Source organism: Alligator mississippiensis, chromosome 7 (genome assembly GCF_030867095.1).
Source record: "Alligator mississippiensis isolate rAllMis1 chromosome 7, rAllMis1, whole genome shotgun sequence".
Classification (NCBI taxonomy): domain Eukaryota; kingdom Metazoa; phylum Chordata; order Crocodylia; family Alligatoridae; genus Alligator; species Alligator mississippiensis.
Genome location: NC_081830.1, coordinates 16,218,525 through 16,237,946, shown reverse-complemented (window position 1 = coordinate 16,237,946; position 19,422 = coordinate 16,218,525). Strand labels below are relative to the sequence as shown.

The following is a 19,422-nucleotide window of genomic DNA, read 5'->3' as shown; positions in this document are numbered from 1 at the left end:
AGACGGCAGGAGGAAAGTTTCCCCCCACGTGCCCCAGAGACAAGGTGAGGAAGAGGCGCTGAGGGGGACTGACCCCTCCCCCGAGGTTTCCTATTGGTCCTCCATCAGGGGCGGGGCCTCCAGAAAGAATAAAAGGCCGCGTGCCGCGCACACGGGTGGACTTGGCGGTGGGGGCACGGAAGAGCTGGTAGAGCTGGCCAGCGGGGGGGAGCGGTAACCCCAGAAGCGCCCTGAAGCGGCAGCGGGGTCTGCCTTGCTGCGGCACGAGGACGGCGGAGAAGAGTTGGTCAGCGGGGGGAGCGGTAACTCTGGAAGACCTGAAGAGACGGCGGTGCCCTGAGGAGGTGAGGCGGAGCCCCCTGCCCGCTCTGTGCCCGGGGGGGGCACGTGGGCTGCAGTTGGGGACCTACGGCCCCTCTGCAGGCCCGGGGCTGTGAAAGGCTGTGGGGAGTGACGTCCCGAGCCACGTGGGTGCTGCGTGGCTCGTAGCACCTGTCAAGCACCGGTGACCCGCGGGGCGGGCAGCGGCCGGGCTTGCACGCTTCCAGTCCTTCCCTGAAGGCACCGTTTGGGGGCAGTGGGCGAGGTCCCCGGGCCTCGGCCGCAGTTTTCCCTTAAGGTGTCCTTCAGAGGGGCGGAGGCTCAGGTCCGTAGCCAGCTCCACTGCCCCCTTAACGTGTCATTTGGGGGGCGGTGGGCAGGGCTGGTTTGTCTCTGCCTGCGGTCTTCTCTTAAGGCATTGTTTGGGTCCGCGGTGGGGAGGGCCGGAGGACCCCCACAGTCCTCCCTTAAGGTGTCATTTGTGGGGGGCAGCGGCAAGGTCCGTAGGCCCCCGCTGTCCTCCCTTCAGATACCATTTGGGTTGGCAGTGGGTCTGGTCTGAACCCCTGTAGTTCTCACTTACTGCCTTTGGGGGGGGGCAGCGGGCCAGGCCCGTCGGGCTTGGCCCGCGGCCCCTCCTTAAGGCATCACTTGGGGCTGCAGTGGGCGAGGGCCTGGAGGTCGCCGCTGTCTGCTCTCGGGGTCATCTTGCCGAGCTGCGGTGTGGTGCTGCCCTGCTCGCAAACGGGTCAAGCACTGACAGTCTTTCACACCCCCAAGCCCGAGCTACGGTGTGGTGCTGCCTAGCTCTGTGGGCGGTCAAGCACTGGTGGTCACTTGAGGGGGCTTGTGCCCTCTCAAGGCCATCCCATGGGGAAGCAGGAGCACAGGGGGTACCGCTGAAGAAAACCAGCAGAGAAAATAACGCAAAAACAGGTGTGAGCCGGCCTGCTATTTAATGGACAAATAAAATTGATCTGCCAGGCACCTCCTTGGTGTCTGGTGCCTTTCATCTCCAAGTTCATCCTTCCCCGCTGCGCTGTTTCTCTTCTCTTCTCTCCTGTTATTTGACATCCAAGTTTCCCCACCCGCTGCCCCCTTTAATTTCTGCAGTGGTTCCCTTGTAACCACTGTGTGTCCTGAGTGTGCGCTGAGTGTGTCGGAGCTGGTCGTCCAGGATGCTGAATCCCTTGCTGAAAAGGGATTGATGGAAGACATCACTTGCCTGGACCGGCCACCTGAGGCTGCAGCCCCGAATCCCGCGAGACCGGTCCCGTTTGAGGGTCGATGCGCATCGCCCCAGGAAGGACAAGCAGACGGGATGGCAGGCGAGCAGCAGTGAGCTGACCAGGAGGGAAGAAGGCCAGGCCAGCCAAACAGGAGGTAAAGGTAAGAGAAATTGGACACAGGGAGTGTCCATTCCCCAGGTTTCATTGCTAAGTTGCACACCCTGGGATTTGGAAGGTTTGGGGTGGGATTTCCTGTGCCCCGCGTCTGGGAGCAAGGTTCAGGTACCCTGCCTTTATTGCTTGTCTGAGGCTACTTTCTGAGGTTGGCCAGAGGTATTGTATTGCCTGTGCATTATGGGGGAGGTTGCAAGTTTCCAGAGGATACTAAGTGCATTAAGGGTTACGGTTGCTAGATGTATGCTCTGGCTCTGTTCACTTATAGCCCGTCTGGGTCTCTGTTCTTGCAGGCCTCGGAAGAACGGGAAGGAGACGCGGATGGGAAAGCAGCGGGGAAGAGGCGAGGTAGGAGAAAAGCCAGTCAGAGAAACGGGATGTGAAGGAAAGGGACTCTGGACAGAGTGGCATCCCTGCCTTCAGGTCTCGATCATGTCTTAGCCAAATTTCGGCTTTGTGAGCCTTTGGGCGAGCTTCTTGTAACTCAGAAACGAGTCTCTGCCCTTGATGTTGTTGCATTTTTGCAGCAGTCAGGTGGAAGGCGGACAACCCTGTAATCGAGGTGTGTCACCACCACCATGTTTGTAAAGGCCGCGGATCTGGTTACTGGTCTTGCACAGCACAGCCCCACCCTGTCATCAGTCGAGGCCAGCTGTCAGACTTGGCTGCCAATTGCACAGCAACCCGTAAGTGGGGTGCGTGCTGCTTTCTAACATGAGAAAAAATGTCTAGCGCTGGACATCCTGTAATTGGGAGTCAAAATCCACTGCTATTCCTGGCCAGTCGAAGAGGAGCCCCTGTAAGCAGAGTGGACGTAGCCGCCTTCCACTGGCCTTAGGTAGCCGGAGCAGTTTGCAGTGTTGTGCCGCAGGGCGGCCTTGCACACCAGAGCCGAGCCTCATGGGGTGACAGCCAACTCTTTAGACCCCAGAACTTGATGACTTTCCCATGGTCTGGGTTGAAGTCTGTGGCCTCCTCTCCCCCTGTGTCCAGGCACCTGTCCTTTTTCATGCATCTGTGTCTGACTCCACGTCTGGACCCCTGGGCCGCCCTGTAACAAGGGTGCAAGTCCCGTGCCCCTGGTGGAAGGCTAAATAGCGCAGAGCAGTGGACGTCCCTGTAAGCAGGGTCCAGCTCTCTGTCCCTTTGGGGACAGCCCTGTCCTTTGCCTGGCCTGGTGGCCCCCCCTGTAAGTAGGGCTGTGGTCCTCTCCCTTTTGCCCGCCGTGGGCAGCCTGACTAGCCAGGCGGGCCGGGCCCTGTAACGAGGGCGCCGGTCTCAGCCTTGTTGCCCCCTGGGAGCGGAGGAGGATTTTCAGTGTAAGGCTCGAGGTCAAGCAGTTTGCAGCATCGAGCTCCTTTCCAGCCTGGGAACACTTTTTACCCTTGTGAGTGTGGAGAGCGAGAGAGAGGAGTGCCTGGGAGCGAAAGCATTTGTTATTTTCTTTTTGTTGTTAAAATCGCTGCAGCGTACTTTGTTTTCTTTTCAGTGCTGGAAAAGGGGCGAGATGCGTCCTCGTAGCCTTCTCCTCCCACCTCCATACCTAGGGGGACGGATATCCAGGCCTTTTGGTCTTGGGGAGCATTAGGCCCCCTCTCTAATAATTTTGGGCGCACGGCCTCCCTGTAGTTCGGGGTACAGGCCTTAGGCCCCCTCTTTTTGGGGTCCTTTGGGCACTTGGTAGCTCGATTGCAGTTCCTGCCCTCCTTGAGAGACAGCCATGTGTTCCCCAGCCGAGTCCCTGGGGACGAGTGCCCTGGCACTTGGCCAGCCCTTGCTCTGCGCCCCCGCCCCCAGCCTGAAGCCTGTAAGCAGGGTCCAGGCCCCCTTGCTTCTCCGGGTCGGGTCTCATCCCACTCGGTGAGGTTGGCCACAGATGATCCCCACAGACTGCAGGGAAGGTTGCAGGCTTGTGGAGGATACTGGGTGCGCTGGGACCCCTGAGGCTTCGTGACCTTCCTGTAACTCAGGTCCAGGTCTCTGCTTTGCTGCTCCTGGCACCATTGAGATGGTCTCCTCTCACACCCTGTAAACAGGGCTGCGCCCCGCCCAACCCCTCTGACCTTGTGGGAGGAGGCCTCCTTTAGCCCTTTGGGCTCTGTGCCCATCATGATAGGTGGCTGAAGCCATAACCTTTGTGTCCCCAGACACAGGGCTGCTTTGAGCCCTGATTGAGACCACCTGAGGCACCCGTCAGCTGGCATTCAGGGCTTTACAGGTTTTCTCTGGGCTTCATGCCCCGCAGCCAGCTGTGTGCAGCGAGCACCGCCCTGTAAGCAGGGTTGCCGGTGTCTGTGGTCACCTTCATGGTGCCGTCCTAGCACTCCTGTCCAGAGTCCTGGCCCGTCGCGCTCTGCTCCTGGCTGGCCCAGATGTTGGCGGCCCAGACCACAGACATCTGACGTCCCCCATCTCCACGGATAGAGGACAGATCGGCACCAGATTCAGGTATGGCTTAAAGTGGGAGAGAAGTTGCAGCCCATAGACATGTTTTTCAACGTGGAGAGTTAAATGCAGTGTCTGCCTGTGTTTACTATAGGCCCTGATAGGAGCAGCTGGAAAGATGGCGCACAAGCAGGAGTCATCGGACAAGGAGGGAGGAAAACCATGCAAAGGTAAGGGAGTTCTGATGCGGCCCCTTTTTTTCTTCATTTATTTTTGGTCCCTTTGCCAAGCCATAGACCTTGGGATCGGGGGGCCTTGGAAGTCTGGTTTGTTGGCACCTTCTTAGGAGCAGGATTCCTATTTTAGCTCCTGATGTTGTCATACGCGGATAAGTTTTAGGTGAAGTACTGAGGATCTTGTAAACCAGAGGCATGTCACGTCCGCTTTGCTTTTCCAAGGCAGCAAGCTCTTTAGGACACTGGGGGTTGTGAGCTTGCTGTCACTTGGGTTCGGCCTGGCAGCCGCAAGCGGGCAGTCGTTCCTTCCCCCACTCACTGCTGTTACCTGGGGTTTGGTTACGTCCCCAACTTGAATGAGGGTGTTTTGAATGTTTTTTTTGGTCCTTTGAAGGGTTTGACTTTGCTGTCGAGGAAGTTGTAGTTTCTGCCCATTGTCCTCCACGTGTGCGGATGCTTGTTTCCTTGAACCGCACCGCCTGAGCAACCAGCATTTGGTCAGCCTTGTGCCATGGCAGCTGGTGTTTGCGGGGGGGGGGGCACCATCCTGTAAGTAGGATTGCAGGTGCCTTGTGCTGACATCTTGTGATGTGGTACGAGTTGGGCCTGTTAGCTTGTGGCCCATGGCTTTACATTTCCAGCTGAGCCAGTCTTTGGGAGCTGAACAAGGAGATTCCTGCTCGCCCCACTGTCGAACAGAAGAAGACGGCTCCACAGGGGTGGCAGGGAAGGACCAAACAGACATTACAACTCCCTGTCTCAGTCTCTGACCCCGTGTTTTACACCCAGACTGTGTTTCTGTTTCTTTGTTGGGGGTGGGTCCTTATTTCTTTGCTTTTTCCTTTTTGCAGCTGCCAGATGGACGAGCAGCGGGCGAACTACACCAGGGCGGAAAGCCAGGAAAATGGGATGCGAAGGAAAAGGACTCTGGACAGAGTGATCTCCCTGCCTTTAAGTATCAGTCATGTATTAGCCAAATTTTGGCTGCATGAGCTCTCTGTAACGCAGTAACGAGCTTGTGCGTTTGATGCTGTTGCGCTTGTGCGGCAGTCGGGTGGAAGTGGACAACCCTGTAAGCAAGGCGTGTGTCACCGCCACCTCCTTTGTAAAGAGTGTGGATCTAGTCAGTGGTCTTGCGCAGCGGGGCCACCCTGTAAGCGGGGCCCGGGCCAGCTGCCAGACATGACTGCCAGGGGCGCAGCCTCCTGTGAGTAGGGTGCATGGTGCCATCTTACTGTGTAAGAATGACAGGCAGTTTGAATGTCCCTAGCATTGGACGTCCTGTAATTGGGAGTCAAAGTCCACTGCTGTTCCCAGCCAGTTGGAGAGGAGCCCCTGTAAGCAAGGTGGACGTAGCCTCTTTCCACTGGCATAGACAGCCGGAGCAGTCTGCAGCGCTGTGCTGCAGGGCAGCCTCGCATACTGGAGCCGAGTCTCGTGGGGTGACGGCAAACTCCTTAGACCCCAGAGCTTGATGACCTTCCCGTGGTCTGGGTTGAAGCCTGTGGCCTCCTCTCTGATCCTTGTGTCCAGGCACCTGTCCTTTTTCATGCATCTATGCCTGGCACTCCACATCCAGACAGCTGGGCCACCCTGTAAGGAGGGTGTGAGTCCCACGTCCCTTGGTGCAGGGTTAGATTGCGCAGAGCTGTGGACCCCCCTGTAAGCAGGGTCCAGGTCTCAATGTGCCTTTGAGGGCAGCCCTGTCCTTGGTCTGGCTGTGGGCCCCGCCTGTAAGCAGGGCTGTGGGCCTTTCCCTTTTGCCCCTCTTGGGCAGTGTGGCAAGTGAGATGGACTGTGCCCTGTAATGAGGGTGTGAGTCCCACGTTTCTTGGTGGAGGGCTAAATTGTGCAGAGCTGTGCACCACCCTGTAAACAGGGCCCAGGTCTCTATGTGCCTTTGGGCACAGCCCTGTCCTTTGCCAGGCCTGACCGCCCCCTCTGTAAGCAGGGCTGTGGGCCTTTCCCTTTTGCCTGTTTTGGGCAGTGTGGCAAGTGAGACCGACCATGCCCTGTAATGAGGGTGTGAGTCCCGTGTCTCTTAGTGGAGGGCTAGATTGCGGAGAGCAGTGGACCACCCTGTAAGCAGGGTCCAGGTCTCAATGTGCCTTTGGGGACAGCTCTGTCTATTGGCTGGCTGTGGCCCTCCTTGTAACCAGGGCTATGGGCCTTTCCCTTTTGCCCCTCTTGGGCAGTGTGGCTAGTCACACGGACTGTGCCCTGTAATGAGGGTACGAGTCCTGTGCATCCTGTTGGACACTTAGGTTCTGCAGAGCTGTGGCCTGCCCTGTAAGCAGGGTTCAGGTCTCTACGTGCCTTTCGGGACAGTCCTGTCCTTTGCCAGGCCTGATGGCCCTACCTGTAAGCAGGGTTCTGGGCCTCTCCCTTTTGCCCACCGTGGGCAGCCTGACTAGCCAGGCGGGCCGTGCCCTGTAACGAGGGTGCTGGTCTCAGCTTTCTTGCCCCCTGGGAGCAGAGGAGGATTTTCAGTGTAAGGTTGGAGGTCAAGCAGTTTGCAGCATCGAGCTCCTTTCCAGCCTGGGAACACTTTTTACCCTTGTGAGTGTGGAGAACGAGAGAGAGGAGTGCCTGGGAGCGAAAGCGTTTGTTATTTTCTTTTTGTTGTTAAAATCGCTGCAGCGTACTTTATTTTCTTCCCAGTGCTGGGAAAGGGGCGAGATGCGTCCTCGTAGCCTTCTTCTCCCACCTCCATACCTAGGGGGACGGATTTCCAGGCCTTTTGGTCTCGGGGAGCATTAGGCCCCCTCTCTAATACTTTTGGGCACATGGCCTCCCTGTAGTTCGGGGTACAGGCCTTAGACCCCCTCTTTTTGGGGTCCTTTGGGCACTTGGTAGCTCGATTGCAGTTCCTGCCCTCCTTGAGAGACAGCCACGTGTTCCCCAGCCGAGTCCCTGGGGACGAGTACCCTGGCACTTGGCCAGCCCTTGCTCTGCACCCCCGCCCCCGGTCTGCAGCCTGTAAGCAGGGTCCAGGCCCCCTTGCTTCTCTGGGTTGGGTCTCGTCCCACTCGGTGAGGTTGGCCACAGATGATCCCCACAGACTGCAGGGAAGGTTGCAGGCTTGTGGAGGATACTGGGTGCGCTGGGACCCCTGAGGCTTCGTGACCTTCCTGTAACTCAGGTCCAGGTCTCTGCTCTGCTGCTCCTGGCACCATTGAGATGGTCTCCTCTCGCACCCTGTAAACAGGGCTGTGCCCCCCCAGCCCCTCTGACCTGGGGGGAGGAGGCCTCCTTTAGCCCTTTGGGCTCCGTGGCAGCCACGATGGGTGGCTGAAGTAATGGCCTTTGTGTCCCCAGACACGAGGCTGCTTTGAGCCCTGATTGAGACTGCCTGAGGCACCCGTCAGCTGACATTCAGGGCTTTACAGGTTTTCTCTGGGCTTCATGCCCCGCAGCCAGCTGTGTGCAGGGAGCACCGCCCTGTAAGCAGGGTTGCCGGTGTCTGTGGTAACCTTCATGGTGCCGTCCTAGCACTTCTGTCCGGAGTCCTGGCCCTTCACACTCTGCTCCTGGCTGGCCCAGGTGTCGGCAGCCCAGACCACAGATGTCTGCCCTCCCCACTTCCCACGGATAGAGGACAGTGGCCACAGGTCCAGGTAAGGATAAGAGAGGGAGAGAAATAGGGGCCTGCAGACCCATCTTCCATCGTGCTGATTGACACCCCGTTTCTGGCTTGTCCTTTTTGCCTCCAGAGGAAGAAGCAGGGAAGACAACAGACAAATAGGAGTTAACCTTTAACCAGGACAGAAAACAGTGCCAGCCCACCGGGAGACAAAGGTGAGAGAGTTTGGGTAAAGACTTGGGGTATGTGAGCCGTGGAAAGCTTGGAGTGCCAGGACATCCTGGGTCTGTTGGCTTATAAGCAAGGCACAGGTCTCCTGCCCTGCTTTCTCCAAATCTTAGGCTACTTTGGGCGGTTGGGCAGAGGGGTTACCTAGGGATTGCAGGGAGGCTGCAGGAACCCCTTCACGGCAGGGCTGAAAAGAGAGAAGCTGCAGCCGCTCAATATGCACTCAGGCTGTATTGACTTCCCCCTGCACCACCAAGTCTTTCCAGCACTGCAAGGACAAAGACTGGGACAGGGTGTGAGGTGGGAGGAAAGCCAGCTAGGGAAAAGGGTGCGAAGGAAAGGGACTCTGGACACAGTGACCGCCCTGCCATTAGCTTTCAGTCACATAAGAGCCAAAATGTGGCTGAGGAAGCCTTGGAGCAGTGGGACCTCCCTGTAAGCAGGAAGCTGGTCACACCCCGCTTCTTTCAAAAGGTCACCAAGCTCAAGAGTATAATGGGCACTGTGAGCTACGTTCGTGTATATTTTTAGTGGTGTGTGCAGTTCATTGCCAACCAACTCCACTTCTGTTTTGTGTACTATTGCAGGTCCCTGAAGAGCAGCTGGAGAAGAAGGAACAGAAAGCAGGACAAGAAAGCTCAGAAACAACAAGTGTGGGTTGGTGTGGGCAGGAGGAAGAGAGGCACATGTTTAATATATGCTTAGATAAGTACAGATGGAGACTGTCATGTGCATCTCTACACTTTCAAACACTCAGTAGGAGCAAGCTGCTGCACGCTTCAAGTTGCACCATGGACTCGGTCTTGGGTTGGCCCTATTTGTAGGCAGTGAGGTTGAGGCGTTGTGCGTATTTGGTTGGCCACGATTTGTAGGCAGTGAGGTTGAGGTGTTGTGCTAGTTGTGCGTATTGATACGTGGCGGTCTAGGTTTTTGCAGGTTGTTTGCTGTTGCTAGTTTAGGAGTTGATCAAAATAGATGCGACTGAAGGTAGCGTGTAGGGTTTTCTGGGTTGGGTTGTCAGTGTTGGTGTGGAAATGCAGGTTTGCGCTCAGTTCGGTTAGTGGCTTGGCTGTAGCTTGCTTTAGCCGTAGGTTGTGGGGCCAATTTGAGGCTGTTTGTGGTGCAATTTGGTTGCGTCTAAGTTGAAGCTCCATGGGTGTTTGAAAGGGTTCATCTCCATCCCCATACATGAAAATCTGTGTCCAAATGATCCTAGCGGTAGTTGGCGTGCTCAGCGTCCAACCAGATGTGCACAGTCGAAGAATAAACAGTATAAAAAACCTTTTCACCTTGTGCCTGGTGCTCTTCTACACTGAGAGGACTTGGCCATTACCCTTTCCTGTTGTGAGCTGGCTGAAGGAATAATAAACTTTTTCATTTTGTCTACTGATCTGATCTGTCTTGTTGAATAAAAATATGTCCTGTTCTGATTTTATTTTCACATTTTTATGTGACGGGTGATGCCTAGTCACCAATTTACAACTGTAAATGCACTGTAGGAAATCAGTCCTGATTTATTTGAGAAAATAAAAAATAATGTACGGTGAAGTTGTGGTGCTTGGGTGCGATCTGTTGAAGTTCAGCTGTCCCTTGTCTCAATAGAAAAAAATGGTCCCAATAAAAAGAAAATGCTCAGAAAACTTTGTGAGCTTCTTGGTGTTTTTTTAGTCCATTTGTTTCAGACTGTTTTCTCTGAATGCCTTGAGTACACGTCCTGCTCTTTATTTCTAATGGCATGGTGTGGGTGCTTTTTCATACAAAACAAAATGGGCCTGAGGATGCATCTTAAGGACCAAGGTCCAAGCTCTCCCTAAGCTACCAACTCACTGGGTGGGTTTGGATTGTGCTGCTGTAGGATGCTCAGGCAAAGACGCAGCTGCCAGGCAGGCACTGGGGGTTTGTAGGGCTCAGCATCCTCCACAGCTATGACCTGCACTTGGGGCATGATCAGACCTGGCTCTGAGGGACGGGGGGTGGTGCAGTATCCCTTTTCGGATGTTTCCTTAAGGACAAGAAGGGAGTGAGGCAAGGAGCAGTTCAGTGCTGTTACCTTCGAAAACTGCTTCTGCAACGTGCCCCAGAAATGGATGCACAGGGTATTGAAGGGGTGATAGTTTAACAGGGCGCTGTGCCCCCTTTTAGGACCACTGGGACTGAGGACTATTGGGGCAAGGATATGGCCTAGAGATGCCCGGGTCTCTGCCAGTGCAGAGTTCACGACTTCCCCAAGCTCAGCTCCTCCAACACCAAGGCTGTGGGCGGCTACTAGTCCCCTCCAGCTGGGCTCAGAAAGCCTCCTGCTCTTGTCGAGGGTGAGGGGTGCAGGGCCAGCCACAGTGCCGCAGGCCGGGAGCCCCTATCCCTGCTGCAAGCATTCAGCCCAGTGCAAACCATCAGTGCTGGGTGCTCTACCGGTGCACGGGCAGGGTGCTTCAATTTGGGGGCTCAGGCCAAGCTGTGACCTGGCAGTGACTAGGTAAGACCGATACTGGAAAGGCTCCAGGTCGGGACTGATGCTGCTGAAGCTCTGTGCGAGCCCCCCAGAACCAGGCTCAGCTGCACCCTGATATCGAGGTGAGCTTTGCCCCCGAGTGAGTCCAATCCTGTGTGCTGAGCGGGAGAAGGGCTTGCAGCAATTGCTGCTGGTTTCATATGAGCTGCACAGTTGCAGTTCGGGTCTAGGGGATGCCCAGCAGGAGGAAGGGAAGTGTTGGGAGCCCCCAAGAGCTGGTAGCTAACTGCGTTTGCATCCGGCCAAGCAGGACACTTGTGGTCAGAGCCAAAGAGGGACAGTGGCTCTTTCAGAGGCTTGTAACCATGCTGGTCGGATACAGCTGGCTCCGGTTAGGAGCAAGGGCTTTGAGGGGCTCTGCATTTGGGCTGATGCACTTCCCTGCCTCTCCTTTGCTGCATTCATCAGTGAAGTTACCCTCTTCCTGCAAACCCACAGCAGCTCCTCTGCTGGACCCACCAACAGCACAGGAGGCAGGAAACAAGGTAAAAAATTGGGGGAACCATGAAATAAATCCTCACAAACTAGCCAAGTTTTCCAGTTCCATTTTATTTAGTGCTGGAGGATGCCACTGTCCTGGAGCAAATTCCATGCGATAGCAAATAAGAGTATTTTCTGGGCCTGATTCGGAGCGGACCAGTGGAGTTCAAGCAGCCGCGAGTCGTTCTGGCCTCATGGTATGAAAGATGGGGTTGGGAGATATTGGGGAAAGCAGAGAGCATCTTCCAGAGGGTGCATGTGGCCTCTTGACTCGGCGCCTCTGGTCACAGCAATGAAAGAGTCGGGGAGCCCTGCGAGTAAAGAACTGGCCCCAGAGACCCGCTCACCATGCAAGGGTGGGATTTGAACCCATGACACCCAGCTGATCATGTGTAGACTGAAAGAAAATTAAATAGGAACCAAGGAAATACAACTCTTTCCACACTGAGGCTTATAAATGAGTTGAAGACAGAGGTGCATATTTAATTCTGGGTATGGTGGGCTGCATCCCCACTGATAATTGTGTCTCCTTCAGCTCTCCTTTGGAAACCAGATATCCACATGCATCCAACCGCTGAAAAGTAAATGTAAAGCTGATTAGGAAATGGAATAGACATCTCACTGTAAATTCCAGTATTTCAAACTTTGTTTCCAGGTTGATGGGAGAGGAAAGGTTAAAATACTAATGAGACTTACGCTTCATTCAGAAAGGTAGGACAAAATGCCAATAGAAAAAGAACTACAAAAACCAGAACTCGTGGTTCCAAAATGAAACCTTTTATTAGACCAACTGGAAAATGGTAAGAAAATTGTCCTTTTCTGCAGCCTTTTGGGATCAAAGTCCCTTTGTCAATAAGCAGTTTTATCATTATCAATAAGGGATGTCTATTTTTTTATTTTGCTTTTCTGTTGAATCAGATGAATGCAAGGCGCTTGGACTCTTGCAGCCCTTTCTAGCTGCTGGACGAGCTTCAACAGGAGCGATGGAGATCTCCCCAGGCCTGTCCAGCGCATCACCTGGTGCTTATGGGACTTCTCCAGGCACTTGGAGTTGTGGGTTCGTCTGCCCCTTCCCTGGTGGAGTCTGGGGCCAGAAGGAAGGAAATAAAGACTCCTTGCTGGAGGCTCCCGCTCCCAGGGTAACACCCTGCTTGTCAGGCTGCTCTATACATGGTTTCATGCTTTTCTCCGAGTTCACATCAAAATGTTCCTGCAGTCTTGACATACATGGATGTGTTCAGCTAGACACAGAGGTTTCAAATGACATTCAGTCATACATGTGCAAGGAAATAGGTGGACCATCAGAGCAATATTTATCTACTTTTTTTAAAGTCACAGAAGAGTTTCAACTTTTTATCACATAACTCAGTAATAGCATCTACATAATTATAAAAAAAAATGCGTTTCATTTCCTTTCATTACTAATGGACCTCCAAGCAGCTGTATAAGAGTTGTTAACACGTATACAACCAATTTCTATGCAATACACAATAAATATGTTTTTTTACAGTACGCAGAACTTGCTCAGTGGAATCATCTGATCTTCCTTAAGCAGGGAGCTGATGGTCATGGTTGCCTTGAAACATTAAAATCTATGAACAAAAGATTTATCCTTCAATCCTACTATGAGATCTGCAAGTCAAGGCATCTGAATTTCTCTGGGGGCCTCTAGACCTGATTCCAGCTGCAGCATTGCTTTCGCTACGCGATGGAGACATCATGCCATGTGCGCGGCTACAGGTGCATCAAGCAGGCTGTCAGGAGCACCGCTGGAAGAATTATCTGGCTAACATCTTGGGCACTATACTGGCTCCATAGCAAATGTCAAGGAAAGGTAGATTTCCAAGAAAAGAAGTGCATGGGGGTGAGAAGGCTCTGGTCAGCAAAAATTGTGACCCGGAGGAGGGCGCTCCTAGCCAGGATGGCAAGATACAAGAGCAAAAGCAATACAAAGAACAGGAGCTGTGTCCAAGTTACATTGTCAAGAAGCATCCCTTTGTTCCCTAAAATTTCCACTTTAAAAATAACATGGCGGGGTTCAATTCTAAGAGACTGCAGTGTCCACACAGATTTCAGCACTTTTTGAAGGGAATTGTGAGTATTCATATATGACTAAATGTCTTTAAATATTTATTTGCTACTTTCTTTGTTGGCAGGGGGAAGGGGGGATAGTTTGAGAAAGTTCCCACAAAATAAAACAGTTTTCCCTCTATTGCACAAGCTTGCTTCCAGAAATGATTTGTTAGATGCGAGTTCTTCTTGCACAAGCAAATCCATCCCCAACATCTGGAAACACAGAAGATCTCAACATCACATAAAATCAACAAGATCCCTCTGTCAACTTGCCCTCCTACATGGATAGACATTATCCTAGTTGAAGAGTTACAACTCCTAAGCAAGCCACATGAAAGCCATGGAAGTAGATTCAGTTTTTCCATTCATGCAAGTGAAAACAAAACTTAGGCAGATTGCCAAGTAAAATCCACACTGAAACCCTGTTCAGACACCCACACGTTCAAGGCTCGACATACAATCGAACTCGCACTCGTTTTTTCCCCCCCAAGCACTCTTCCACCTTCTTGGTAACAGAAGCTAAAAATTACAAAGTGAAATGTAAAGGATGGGCTCCCGTCCTGAGCTCCAGGTACCGTGTGTCTGGTATCCATCAGAAAGAAAAGAAAGGTCTCACTTTCCTTCAAACTGAATCAATTATATGAAAGAGCAAGATCTCCTTGAATGCAATGCATCAGGGACATTAGAATTAGTGATCTGGAGTTTGACAATAACAGTATTGTTTTGAAAAACTGAAAGAATTAGACTTTCAGGAGAGACTAACATCACCCTAAGTGTACCAACTGGGTTGCCTACATGGGCACCCAAGGCCAAAAATACCACTTATGTGCAAGCTGGCATGCTGTACCTGGGGTGTGTGGATGACTATGCATGACTATATACTCACAAACTGAGCATATGAACCAGCAACAAAACGTGTTTAAGTATTTAAGTGAAAAGATGTGGGCTCGAGTGGCTAGGGCACTTACAAGGGCAGCCAGAGATCTTGGGTCCTCCTCAAGAAGAAGGTGTTTGGATCTGGGCATCGCTGACCCCCCACAACAGTAGTCTAACCACTACACCAAGGGCCAGACACTGTCCAGCCCTTTCCCCAATACTCCTTTTCAAATATGGCCCCTTGGGCAGCCATAGAGGAAATACCTCAAGTCAGAAGAAAGAGAACAAGCCAGAGTGCGTGATCTGGAGAGATGGCCGCTAGCCTGAGCGGGGAAGGCCCTAGATTATAGCCGACAACCTCGCTTCCACTGAGGTGGAAGCTTTATCCCATATTGTGCCCGCTATCCATCTTTATCAATCACTGTATTAGCAGCTCATCTTGAAAAGTAGCATTGGGAATGGCTGTTATAATAGTTATAGTAGTGCAATGAGACTGGCGAAGCCAGGGTCCAAATCCCCCATGACCAAGGAAGGCCTAAAAACCAGGAACTCAAGCTCCCTGGATGAGTGCCAGAGCCTCTCCTCTACGGGCTCAAAGACAGACAAGTGTCTGAAGCCGTTATGCGTGCACAAGGGGTGTGCACATAGGCCTGAGCTACTCTTGCACCTGTCCAATCTGCACCACTATTTGGCCATGCATAGTAATCCATGCATGGAGAGCTACACATCCACGAATAAATGCCAATCTGTGTCTGAGCGGCATTTTTTGCCCTTAGATAACCCCAACTGTCATGTATATCACCAAATCAGGTTGCCTATATACCAAGAAGGGAATAGAAGTTCACCCTCAGTGACTGTGGCTGAGCTAGTCGTTTGTGCACTCTTTTTTCCACTCATCATTATTTGTCATATTAATCACAAAAATTCCAACATCGTATTCAACGCGATTACTCCATTCATTTCCTTCTTTGTTTTTTCCTTTCCTTTTTTCTCACTATCTTTTCTATATTAATAACTCAGGAAATCAGGAAGCATGTATAGTTTTATTAGGGACACTTCATTTAACAACTGATCAGGCTTCCTGTTAGAGAGGGCTCCTAAAAAGGTTAGCTTTCTGCCAGAAAAAGGAGGAGAAAGGAAAAGGCAACCAAGGGGCAATTACACACATGTATTCACCTGCCACAATGACACTTGCGTGGTTGTTGTATGATCTCTGGGAGGGGGTAGTACACGTCTTAAGGGTGCCATTCCTTTTTCACTCCTAAATTCAGTTTAATTATTTGAAATGTTTCAAGGTAACCAATCTTGTACTCAGAAAAAAGGTCTGCCGGGGGGGGGAGGGGAGGGACCACAATTCACTCCTCATGCGCAGTTCAAAGACTGAAACCCTGCTCCAAAAACAAGGCTCAACTCCAAAATAATTATATTGTCATGTATGACACCTCTACAATGGCTTAGTGATTGGAGAAACAGCAATCATCAAGGGATGTTTTCATTTCCTCAAAACCAATCATGACATACTTGAGAAAACAAGTATTAGCATTAGAGACCAACGGAAATATTTCACTTGGTTACACACAAAAATAACCAGTTAGGCAACCCAGAAACCTTGGGTTGGCCCCATAGTGGTACCATACACAGTGTAGACCTCCTGTTAAGTTTGAATCCTTTTATCCTGCATCACAGTCATTTTAGCAGGCCTTTAATGGTGTTAAGTTAGGTTGAGTCAGCATAAGGAAGACTAACTGAGCTAGCCGTTCCCAAAATGTTCTCTCACCTGTGGCTCACAGTTTTCCATACTACTTCCCTTACTCATACTATTTTAAGGCATCAGATGGGAAAATGAAATAGCAATGTTTGGAAAAAGTTTAACTTGTATCCAGTGACCTGGGCTGAAGGTGTCAGAACATGTTAGATCAATCTAAAGTGGCTACGTACTGGTCCTATTCAATTTTCTCTAACCTTCTTCTAAGGGCTATTGGTAAGTACCTTAGGAGGAAAGGCTCAAGAGAACAGTTTGCCACATCCTAGGGATGCTTTAAGTTTAAAACACATGCCATCTGGGCTCCATAGGCAGCCATTATGTTCCAGCACCTTACGGATCAAGTATCTGTGCCCCAGAGTCATGTGGTAGTGTATATAGATGTGTGGCAAAGTGGGAGTGCCTAGCTAGCCACAGGGCTAGTTTCCCACCTGCCTCTGGGCACGCTGCCTACCTGTCTCACCCGCCATGCCTTGTTGCTAATTAATTAAATCCTTAATTAACGTAGGAGGCTGCCCTGGCCTACCCTACATTGATGCCATATGGCCCACCTGAAGGTGAAGGCTGGGGCTTAGGCACACCTACTCACCTCCCCAGTGAAGGGCAACTAGCCTGGTATCTCCTGGGGGCTCCCACACCACTCAAAGCCCCACCAGGCCACCCACACCCGGCAGGGTGCAGTTTAAGATCACACCCAGGACCAGGAGTCTCCAAACCATCCCCTACAGCTCCTCCCTTATCTCCAAGATGCTCCAAGCAGCCTTGCAACCAGGCAATGTTACTGCCTTGCCTGCTGGCAGCAAACTGCCCTGTTTATATAGGCAGCCAAGGATCTAAAATGGCTGCCGCAATTAAGCACCTGCTGGCTGCTTGGCTCGGCCCTTAAAGTGGCAGGCACCCAGTGTCCTACCACAAGATGATGTCACAGAATCATGGAGTCCTAGAAAGTTAGAGTTGGCAGGGACCTCAGGAGGTCACATCTAGTCCAACGCCCTGCTCAAAGCAGCACCAGCCTGCTCCGTCCGAAGAAGTTTGCACTTGTCCTTGTTTAACCTCATGAGATTTCTTTTGGTCCAATCCTCCAATTTCTCTAGTTCACTCTGAACACTAGCACTACACTGCAGCGTGTCTACTGCTCCCCGCAGCACGGTGTCCTCTGCAAACTTGCTGTGGGTGCATTTTATGCCATCTTCCCAGTCGTCAATCATGATATTGAACAAAACTGGTTCAAGGCCCAACATCTGGGGAACTCCACTTGATACTGGCTGCCAGCTACATTGAGCCATGGATTATTACTCCTTCACCTGAACCATACAGCCAGTTTTCTATCCACCTCACAGTCCAATCATCCAGGCCCTACTTTTTAACCCCAAACAGAGAAAGAAACAGTCATATTCTCCACTAGGGATTAAAGGAGATATAGAAGGTATGTAAAAGATGTTGCAACAGTGCAGTAACAAATGACAGGATCAGCATCAAAGCTAAAATTCAACAGATACAAATACAATAACTAGGGCAGAGCAGCATTTAGAGACCAACTAGCTCAGGGAGACACAAGCTTAAAATTAGATACAGAGGCTATTTAAAACTAAAGGAACACAACTGGCATTGGTTCAATTAATTTGTATTAATAACACAGTTGGTTGTTTCTATAAAGTTGTTCCATGGAAGCACAGTCACTGGAGAATAACTGACATCTTTGTCACAATAAACCACTTCTATCTCACCAGTTTCCACAAAGCTGCTTTGATGTCCTTGTTTCTCATGCTGTAGATGACCGGATTCATCATTGGAGGGATCATGGAATAGAGAACAGACAGCATGAGGTCCAGAGCTGATGGGGACCCAGATGTGGGCTTCATATAAGCAATTATACTAGTGCTAACCATCAAGGCGACAACAATGAGGTGGGGAAGACAGGTGGAAACTGCTTTATGCCGGCCCTGCTCAGAGGGGATTCTCAGTACAGTAGTGAATATCTGAATATAAGACACAAATATAAACGCAATGCAAACAAGACCTAAACATGCACTAAAAATAAGAATCTGAATTTCACTAGTAAACACCTCTGAGAAAGAGATCCTAAGGAGCTGAGGGATTTCACAGAAGAACTGGTTGACGATGTTGGAGTGGCAGAAGGGCAGCCTAAAGGTGTTCCCCGTGTGCAGGGCAGAGTACAGAAGAGCAGCGCTCCAGGCCGTGGCTGCCATTTGCAGACAAGCTCTCCTGTTCATCACTGTCGCGTAGTGCAGTGGTTTGCAGATGGCGATGTATCGGTCGTAAGCCATGACGGTGAGGATGGCGAGGTCTGCTGGAATGAAAAAGGCAACAAAAAACACTTGGGTGACACATCCAGAATAGGAAATCAGCCTGGTGTTCAGTATGGCATTGGCCATGGATTTGGGGACAATGACAGAAATGGATCCGATGTCGAGGATGGACAGATTGAGGAGGAAGAAGTACATCGGGGTGTGGAGGTGGCTGTCAATGGCTATGAGCGTGATAACAAGGAGATTGCCAACCAGGGCTGCCAGGTATATTATTAGAAAAGTGGCCAAGTGCAAGATCTGCAATCCCAGGGCATCGGAGAACCCCATGAGCAGGAACTCAGTCACCGCGGTGCAATTGGACGTCATCATCCACAGTGCCTTTTGGGATGCCTGTGGAGGGAAAGGGAATGACTGTGGTGAGGACACAAGCAGACAAGAGAATAACCCCAGCTTTCCTGTCCACAGTCATGCATGTCTTATTTTTTTTTAATAGTGCCACTTGATTTTCAGTTGAAAGGCGGTTTGGGCGGGGGGGGGGGGGGGGTTAAATGAAAAATTAGGGCCCCTAAAGTAACAAAATTGTTAAGAAACTGTTTTTGTCACTTCAGAATATTGTGGCATTTCATCCAAAAAGTGGACAGCAAAGTTATTTTGCCAGTGCTGTTGTGGAGACCCTGTCACTGGCACCGACTAGAGCGGACACATTTCCCATGTCTGTGAAAATGCAGAATTTGTCAGTGCACTGGCATAAGCTGGCATAAACTTTCACACTGGCATTTGTCAGTGCACTGACACACTGGCATAAACTGTCACACTGGCATTGGTCAGTGCACTGACACACTGTCACACTGGCATAAACTGGCCTAGCTCCTCCGCAGTCCAAGGAGCTGTCAGTCGCCATCAGGTTCAGGTCCGTTCCATGAGATAGCTTCGGAAAAGAGAACAATTACAAGCCCATTTCATGAATGCTGGTGCCCGAGTCTGACCCACAAGGAGCTGCTCATGAAGGTATGAAGTCAAAAAGGCCACACCATTGTATTTCCATTTTCCTAGGCACATATAGTATAGACACAGCCAATGTCTTAAGCTCTGAGTCATCTGGGAAGATTGCACACAGCTTTGTTCACATCCTGCCAGCCACTTGATTGCAAACCAGTCTCACAAATATGTATATGCATGGGCTATCAAGACCCCAGTTTTGCTTCAAGTATTGTAACTCATCTATTTAAAAAAAAATTGATCATGATTGATCATCTGAAAAGATCATCTTTTCTTTATTTGCTGAAGCTGAAA

At 51.3% G+C, this 19,422-nt stretch overlaps 1 long non-coding RNA gene across 2 annotated transcripts; it reads left to right on the top strand.

The window, feature by feature from the left end:
• The first annotated feature begins 147 nt into the window (after nucleotides 1–147).
• Nucleotides 148–9,704, top strand: LOC132251381 (uncharacterized). Of its 2 annotated transcripts, none has more exons than XR_009463353.1 (6): nucleotides 148–1,704; nucleotides 2,018–4,172; nucleotides 4,264–4,339; nucleotides 5,197–7,962; nucleotides 8,059–8,143; nucleotides 8,744–9,704. It is a non-coding gene; the product is annotated as an uncharacterized LOC132251381 (long non-coding RNA). The 2 variants fall into 2 exon arrangements; XR_009463352.1 differs by having other exon boundaries at nucleotides 148–1,710.
• The last annotated feature ends 9,718 nt before the right edge of the window (nucleotides 9,705–19,422 follow it).